The sequence below is a fragment of the Nannospalax galili genome, unplaced genomic scaffold (assembly GCF_000622305.1).
Source record: "Nannospalax galili isolate Female #2095 unplaced genomic scaffold, S.galili_v1.0 scaffold800, whole genome shotgun sequence".
NCBI classification, from domain to species: Eukaryota; Metazoa; Chordata; class Mammalia; order Rodentia; family Spalacidae; genus Nannospalax; species Nannospalax galili.
The window spans coordinates 2,204,371-2,213,659 of record NW_008347125.1 but is presented as its reverse complement, the minus strand read 5'-3'; the positions used below and the strand labels follow the sequence as shown (position 1 = coordinate 2,213,659).

General features: G+C 40.7%; 1 pseudogene; it reads right to left on the bottom strand.

Annotated features, from left to right (window-relative positions):
- LOC103742475 overlaps nucleotides 1-9,165 on the bottom strand; it is a 95,716-nt pseudogene extending 86,551 nt beyond the window's left edge.
- Nucleotides 9,166-9,289: the final 124 nt, after the last annotated feature.

Below are 9,289 nucleotides of genomic sequence, written 5' to 3'. Positions count from 1 at the left end.
ACAGCCAACATCATTCTAAATGGAGAAAAACTGGAAGCATTCCCATTGAAATCAGGAACCAGACAAGGCTGTCTACTATCTCCAATTCTCTTTAACATAGTGCTTGAAACTCTTGCAAGAGCAATAAGACAAGAGCAGGAAATTAAAGGAGTAATAATCGGAAAAGAAGAGATCAAATTGTTCCTTTTTGCAGATGATATGAGATATCTAAGAGATGCCAAAAATTCCACCAGAAAATTCCAAAAATTATTAACACGTTTAGAAATTATTAACACATTCAGTAAAGTGGCAGGTTACAAAATTAACCAAAAAAGTCTATAGCCTTTCTATATACCAATGACAAGCAGTCAGAGAAAGAGCACAGGGAAACCCTCCCATCCACAATAGCCACAAAAAAAAATACCTCAGAATAAACCTGACCAAAGACATTAAAGAGTTGTACAATGAAAATTTTAACTCTTTAAAGAAAGAGATCGAGGAAGACATCATAAGATGGAAGGACCTCCCATGCTCATAGATTGGAAGAATTAATGTGGTGAAAATGACCATCCTACCAAAAGCCATTTGTAGATTCAATGCAATGCCAATCAAATTCCCCACAAAATTTTTCACAGAATTTGAAAAAGCTATCCTAAGATTCATATGGAAGCACAAAAGACTTTGGATAGCCAAAGCAACCCTGAGCACTAAGAGTAATGCCGGGGGTATTACTATACCAGATTTTAAACTGTATTACAGAGCTATAGTCATAAAAACAACATGGTACTGGCACAAAAATAGACCCATAGATCAATGGAACAAAATTGAAGACCCAAACATGAGTAAATGCAATTTCAGCCACCTGATATTTGACAAAGGGGCCAAGAACATTCACTGGAGGAAAGACAGCATGTTCAGCAAATGTTGCTGGGAAAACTGAATTTCTACCTGTAGAAGAATGAAACTAAACCCCCATCTTTCACTTTGCACAAAAGTCAATTCCAAGTGGATCAAAGACTTCAATGTACAGCCTGAAACTCTGAAACTGTTAGAAGAAAACATTGGCAATAACCTACAAGATACAGGTGTAGGAAAAGATATTCTAAAACGGTCATCAACTGCTCAGGAAACAAGGTCAAGAATCAACAAATGGGACCTCATTAAACTTAAAAGCTTCTGTACAACAAAGGAGGCAACCAGGGAAGTGAAGAGAAAACCCACAGAATGGGAGAGAATCTTCACTAGAGATACATCTGACAGAGGTTTAACATCCAGAATATATAATGAACTCAAAAAACAGAGAATCAAGACAGGAAGTAACCCAATTAAAAGATGGGCTAAGGACCTGAACAGAGAGTTCTCAAAAGAAGTAAAGATGGCTATGAAGCATCTTAAAAGATTTTCAAGATCACTAGTAATTAGGGAAATTCAAATTAAAACCACTTTATGATTTCATCTTACCCCAGTCAGACTGGCTAAGATCAAGAGAACAAATGATACCAAGTGTTGGAGAGGATGTGGGGAAAGGGGAACACTCATCCGATACTGGTGAGGCTGCAAACTGGTTCAACCCCTATGGAAAGCAGTGTGGAGAACTCTTAAAAAACTACAAATGAACCTACCATTTGACCCAGTTTTACCACTCCTTGGCATATACCCAAAGAACTCATCCTATTGCAGAGACACTTGTACCTCCATGTTTGTTGCTGCTCTTTTCACAATAGCTAAGAGATAGAAGAAATCTAACTAAAGAAAGATGAAATCATGAAGTTTGCAGGTAAATGGATGAAACTAGAAACTGTTATACTAAGTGAAGTAACACAATCTCAGAAAAAAAAATCGACATAAAAAGATGAAATCATGAAATTTGCAGGTAAATGGATGGAAATAGAAACTGTTATACTAAGTGAAGTAACACAGACTCAGAAAAACAAAGATGTATGTTCTTACTAATAAGATAAGTGAGTATATATCTAGACAAAACTACACGAACCAGGATAATGGAAAAGAACCAGGGAAGTAAAGGAAAAGAAAGAACCTAAAAGAGAAGAACAGTAGGAAACAGGCCTTAATAAGGGAGATATGGATAAAAATTGGGTTAGTTTAAGGGAGGGCACAAAGAAGGGTACAAGGAACCTATTGGACAAATTGCAAGAAAGCGCTCAAGAGAGGTAGGACCATAGGAGAAGGGCATTAATAAGGGAGAAAGGGGAAAAACGGGGGCACCTTGATTGGGGAAATCATGATGGAGGGGTTAGACAATGAGAGAGATAATGCCTAGATAGTTTTAAAAACCAGAGGGAACCATATTAGTCAAACAACCTACTGACAAATTATACATACCAGAGCAAGAAATATATGTCTAGGCAAGTTTTATATGAGAACAATTGGTCTTTACCCAAAATTTATCCACATGGCACACAGTGATTAAAAGTACCAGAATGGTGGAACTAACCTTTTTGAGGCCTATACTAATTTGGTCAGAGGGACATAAAGGACAGTTTTTGCTCCTTGCCCTCCTAGGTTGACTAGTTCCTCCTAGGTTGACTATGAGCATCTCTCAAAATGTCCTGTAATCGTGGTGGGTCACCTGTCCTCTTGATCAAGGAGGCCATGGAGACCCCACGAGATGGACTTGAACCAGTGCCCAGTCTACAACTAGGAGGCTCAACACAGAGGAAACATTTCCTCCATGCTTTCAAATGAAGCCAGCCATAGTTGAGTAGGACCTTTGACTTATCTTCACATAGGCAGAACTGGTAAAGAAAGGAGCCAGGGGCTCCTCCCAAGCCCATGTGACCCCTGAGGAACAGATTCTCAAAGGGCCTTAAGAGTAAAAATAAATTGGTTTATCTGGGCCAACTGTATGGCCTTAAACACCCAAAACGTAAGTATAACCAAAGATTAAAGGGGCCAATATAATTTTTTAAGAGTCAATGTGTATAGCTAAAGACTACATAACAAGCAACAATACTAGATAGGAGGTACCTTCTTTTGAGTTGTTGGCCAGGGTGGTCCAAGGGACTCCCAAATAGGAACCCAGCATAGAAATGGAATAATGAATAAGAAACCCTAATCTTATCTAAAGGAATATTGACAACTGATTGCTGGTAGGTGAGGAACAGCTGACCTTCCTAAAACAAAGACCTCTAGATAGGCTGACTAGATTCATGGGATGGACAAGTAGTGGGGAATGGCTGGGGGTACCAACAACACAGCAGACAGTTGCTGGGATAACAGAGTATAAGGGCTCTAGTGGGAGGGGGGAGGCTATGGGAGGGTGCCGTCTGGGAAATGGGTATATACATGAATAAGATGATTTAGAATGGTCTGTGTGATATACACACACACACACACAAAATCAACAAATTAAAAAAATGAATTATATTTGAGGAGGAAGCATTAAAAACTTATGTCATGTTAATTAGTAGAGGTGATAAACATTACCACTGAAATCTACCCGATGACTTTATAGACATACACAGGCGCCAAGGATCCAAGTGCAACTGATTATGACCTATAATAATCAGATACGTATAGATTAGAGATGCTTGGGCCAATATCACAGTGTTATTAGCAGAAACAATGTGTCTTTCTGTAAGAAACAGTATATGTTAAAATGAAATGGAGATCTTTTTTAAAGGTTGAAAGCTCATTCAATTCTATATCTTACAGGGTTTATACTGAGTTCAGTATAGCCACTTTTGAAAGAGGTGTATCTTTTCCTGGAAACTGTTTTGAGTATGTTTAAACTGTAATGAAATGCTTCTTCTAAAAAAGAAAAGATCTCTTAAATGTTCACCAAGGAATTTTTTGGTTTTAGATTTTCTATTTAGGTCTATGATCCATTTTGGGTTAATTGTACATGACCTGCTGGTATGAATCCAAGAGTTTTGCATATGCATATCCAGTAGTTGAAACACCATTTAGTGAAAATGTTATTCTTTTCCAATGAATTGTTTTTGTATCTTTGCAAAACATGTACAATTACCTGACTTGCTGTCTATTCCATTAGTAGATTTGCTTTGACATAAATTCTACACTATCCTGATTATAATGTCGCTTTATAATAAGTATTAAAATCAGGTGGCATTAACTCTAAAAAAAAAGTAGGCTGTGCACAGGTCAGAGAAGCAAGCCCAAGCAGTATTTCTCTGTGGTCTCTGCTTCAGCTCCTGCCTCCAGGTTCCTGCCCTGCTTGAGTTCTTGCCATGGCTTCCCTCGATGATGGACTGTAATTTGGAAGCTGAGCAACTCCTTTCCTCCTGAAGTTGATTTTTTGGCAGAGTGTTTTAACATAGCAATAAAAACCAAACTAAAATAGTCCTGAAGGTGGGAGATCAGAGTTTAATCCCTTGGGGCACCCTCTGTGGCAGGGTGAAATATCCCTCAGAAGTGTCATACTGCAGAAAGAGGAATATAGGCTATTTCTCTACTAACTCCCAACCCAACCTTCACTGTTGAGAAAGTTGGGCTCAAGAATCACTTCCCAGCACTTCATGTGGCCCTTGGAAGCTCTGAACACATACCAGAGAGTCTCTAGGCAGAGAGATGGTGCATGGTAAAGGAAAGTGCCATGTCAGGTAGAGATGTGTGTCAACACCTCACTGGAGCTGAACCCACTGGAGGGTGGGCTGAGAGAATATCAGGAGCAGGGTAAGGGCACCAATAGTGTCAGCAGGAAGGAGCCCTAAAGGGTGGCTCTCTCCCAGATCTCCTCCTGCCTTTCTCCTGGACTGTTTCTAGCCATCTTATTTTTCCCTCCCAAGAACTAGTTATCTGTGAGTATACATCAGTATATAACATACACACACAGTGAGTATACATTAGTATATAACACACACACACACACACTTTGCATAAGTAGTTTGTACACATTCAGGATTTTAGTTTCTCATACTTTCTCATTTTCCTTGCTGTTAGGAAGTGACTTTGAAAGGCCATAGTGCAGAAATTTACTCCAGAAAACACTGCCATATCTGTTTACGTTTTTAAATATTCACTGCAAGTGAAGCTTTACTGGTAGAATTTAAACACAGAGGCTTTTTGCTTATAATGTGGCTAGAAAATTTCTCACACTTCAAGCTCATGTATAAAGTAAACAAAGCAAATCTGTTGGTTCTTACAAGTCCCATATTCTATTGTATAGTGAGTAAAATGTAAGTTTTGGCCAATATGGGCTAATGGTATAATTTAAACAGTCTCTAGGTTAGCTCAGTGTCTGTAGATTATACAGGTTTTCAGATTTTCTTCCTCTACCAAGCTCCTCTCCAAGATGGAGTCTAAGTTGACTTCATGGCAGTAGTAACTCAGGGCAGTCCTTGGTTGTTCTGGGAGACACATCTGATCCTGGCTTTGGGCATCATGCCAGTTTCTGCTTCGATGGTATATGCATTTGTTTTTATTATAATTTTTAATACTTTGAGAATTTTGTATATGTATACAATAAAATACAATCATATCTATCCCTCTTCCTCCCTTCAACTCCTCCCATATTCCCCCAACCTACTCTTCTCCCCATACCATGTCTTCTTCCTTTAAAAATTTTTTGATAACGCACTGAGACCAATTAGTGGTGACTATATGTACATGGGTAAGGGGCTGTACACTGAAGCGTGGGAAATCAACAGTTGCCATACCCTCAAAGAAGAATGATTCCCCCCCACCCCACCCCACCAGCAGCTGTCAAATGCTAAGGCTATTCAGCATCTAATTTTAATATTAGTTTCCTTGGGACCCGGGAGTCCTTCCAGCTTGAGTCCTAACTCTATCAGGCTGAGACATTGCATTGTGGCTGTCTTAGCTCAGCATCACCTTGCCTTTGTCCTAGTAAACTCCTTGGCTATCAGGCCAATTGACACCACCAGCCCTTCCTGCCATGGAACATAAAAGATCTTTTGTACATGTCACCTGGAAACTGTAGGAGACAGAACTGCCCTGCCAAGTCCTCCCCTGTCTCCTCCCTTACTGCCTATTTTTAACTCTCCAATACCCACTTGAGATGTTACCATGGAGGATAAGAGACAGAGAAGAATATAGTTGTGAGATGGTAAAGCCAGCTGCATTGAGGACAATAGGCAAGAGGATTCCCTTCAGACAGCAGAACCAGAGGCTGTCAGACTTAGGAAACAGCTCTACCACCTGGTCAGAGAAGATTTTATTATTATTATTTTTTCACTTTAATGTGACAGTCTTCTAATTAATTTCCCATACTGGGCACTCGGCATGTTGAGGGCAGCTACCTAGTTTTTTAGTATTGAGTTTTCCAGACAATGAGGCGGTACATCTGGACCCAATGGAGAAGATTGCACAGCACCCAAGGACCCTGGAGTTTGGACTGGATGAAAACCTGATGAGGTGTTGTGGTTTTCTCTCTTGGGGTGCTTGGGTACCCGTGGATATTTGGGTATTCATGGGGCAGATGGAAGAATGTGCTAATTTACTCTATTGTTATTTTGACTGTATAATTTGTGGTCTACAATGAGATACTTATGAGAGTGAAGGGGGCCCTCAAAACAATATTATACATTCATAAGTAATTAAGAATAAAATTATTGCCAACACTAAAATCAATTGCTGCTGATTTACCCAAAATATTAACTGACTGCTCCCCTCTAGCAGTTGAGACTACTCCATGTCAAACCACTAGGCCAGCGTTTGTTGTGTGGCTGACTCCACTGACAGATGAGCTGAGGGGTTTGAGTGTCCTGTAGCCTGAGGCACAAGCCACACACTGAGCCATGGAGTAGTAGGCCTGGACAGCAGCGTCAAGCACCTTGTCTACTGTCATCCAGAGCAGGGGAGGGCTATCACTCATGCACATCTGTGAACACACCCTACAAGCAGGGCATTAAGGGAGGCATTAATTTTATTGCCATCAGGAAAGAATCAAGAAAAGGGAAGTGGAGTTATCACTTTTTTCTTCTGACTCTAGCTATGTGTTTATGTGAGACCCTACATAGATGCATCCCATACTAGCAGACTGGTCCCTGGTATGGAAATGAAAAGTGAAGGCCTATTAAGCATTTATCAGATTATTATTTTTACTTGTGTGTATATGTGTGCACACCTGAGGAGACCACACATCAACTTGATTGTTGTCTGTTAGGAGCCATCCACCTTATTTTATTTTTAAAATTTCAAAAATTATTTTTATTTTATGTGTATGAGTGTACTGCTTGTATATGTGTAAGTGCACCTGTGTCATGCAATGTTCTTGGGGTCAGAAGAGGGCATCTGGTCCCCTGGAACTGGAATTATGGACAGTTGTTAACTGCCATGTGGGTGTTGGCAATTGAACTCAGGTCCTCTGCCGCGCCAGCACGTCAAGCTCCGAGTATTCTGGGCAGAAGGCGTCAGGATTGAACAAACAATCACACCATCATGGAGTGGGAGGAAGGACTCTACTTCTCTTTATTGTTTGAGACAAGGGTTTAAATACCTTTTCAGTAAAGGAGGTGGAGTCAGGGCACATCATAATTGGGATCACCTGACTGTAAGGCTAGTTTTTGGGTCAGGTGCACCTTTTCTCAGAATCAGGAGAAAGTCCTTCTGATAAACAATTCCAGGAAATACCACAGATACCCAAGCTCTCACAAGGGGGAGGTGGAGGTCAGGACGCCATGTCCCTGCATCTCACCCTTTTTTATTTTTTCTAAGGAAGGTAACTCTGTCTTAGGTCGTTCTGGAGGGGTCACCCTTACCCGTCACTGGGAGACCTCTTCCCTGTCTTAGGCAGGAGCCCTCTCACAGAAAGTTGCCCGTCATTGAGAATACCTTCATCTTTTGTGTAGCATCTGAAGCCACACTTGTGGGACATCTGTATGGTTGTGTGATAAACTTAAAAGGACTTGTTGGGTAATAGTTTGTCGGGACTGAATTCCTCTGAGCTTTCTACACAAGACCCAAAACACAAAGATCATAATGAGTATGAAATTGACAGTCAGTGATAAGGAGCCTGTCCACCTCTGTGTCCATCCTCCAATTCCTACCATGGTATTCCACCATCCTTCTGCTGATATGGCAGGGACCCTGATTTCATTAATAGATACAATTTGCCAAGTAAGAACCTTAGTAAAATTTGCAAAGGTCACATTCCATGGTCCCTTAAGAAAGGCATTCAATTGTTTTACAGTATTGGAGGCATTTTGTACATGGTAATGGGTAACACAAATATGATGAAAGAAATGAGAGCATGTTAGCTGTTGCATAGCCCAAAGGGCATCAACTTGTTCTTGTAACAAGGCAGTTTGTTGATTTAAGTTCATTAGTCCAAATTGTATGTGTGCATTGATTGAGTTCTGAGTTTGCAGGGCTTCACTAACTTTTCCTGACAAGGTATCAACCGTGGAAGCTGTAACCGCAGTCTGAGACAGGTGATGCCAGCAGCGACGGCAGCAGTAGGCTAGTGATGATAGCTGCTGTTATTCCAAAATCTCTCTTGCTTCTGTACAATATCAGTTCTACTCGATCTTCTGATACATTCACAGACATAGGAAGAAGTATAGGGATACTCCAAACAGTTACATTACCCTGTATGCTCCATGTCTGTGTCAGAAGGATGAGGATCATCACCTTTGTTATTTTGTTGAGATGTTCCATGGTCTTCCAGGGGGTTGATTGTTCGACAATATCTTTCAGGAATCCAGATCACCTGGGGGAAAAAACACAAACAGCTCCCCTCACCCACGCTAAGGTGGGCCATGTGTAGAGCCTGCTCTTGGAACTCTCCTCTCCATAAACGATAATCACCTTCTGACAATACTGCTCTACATAACTGTTGCCAATCACTGGGTGTTAAGTATTGTGGATACACCTTAATGAATTTCAACAAAATTTTAGGTTTATAATTTCAAAGATACAGTTTTTCTAATACAGTTCATGCTTACTTCATACGTTTCCCATATTCTCAAATATTAAGTTCTTGCTTATTCTCAAATATCCTTAAGTTCTTGCTTACTCTGTACGTTTCCCATATTCTCCAAAATTCTTTTAATCTGATAACTCTTTTCCTGATCGCTCCCAAGAGGCAACATCTACAAACCCTTCCTCAAGAAACCACGGGACCTCTGCTGCGATGGTATTCAAGAATTTTTCTACCGTCTCAGCCTTTATCTTGATCCTGCCACGTCCTAAGAGCTGCACTAACGCAGTGTGCACTTTCGCTTTCAAGCCGCCAGTACCCATTTTCTTTGAATTGCTTCACCTCGTCCCTTTTAGGGAGCCTCAACCTCATCCCTTTCAGGGAACCTCAACCTCGTCCCTTTCAGGGAACCTCAACCTCGTCCCTTTCAGGGAACCTCGTCCTTGT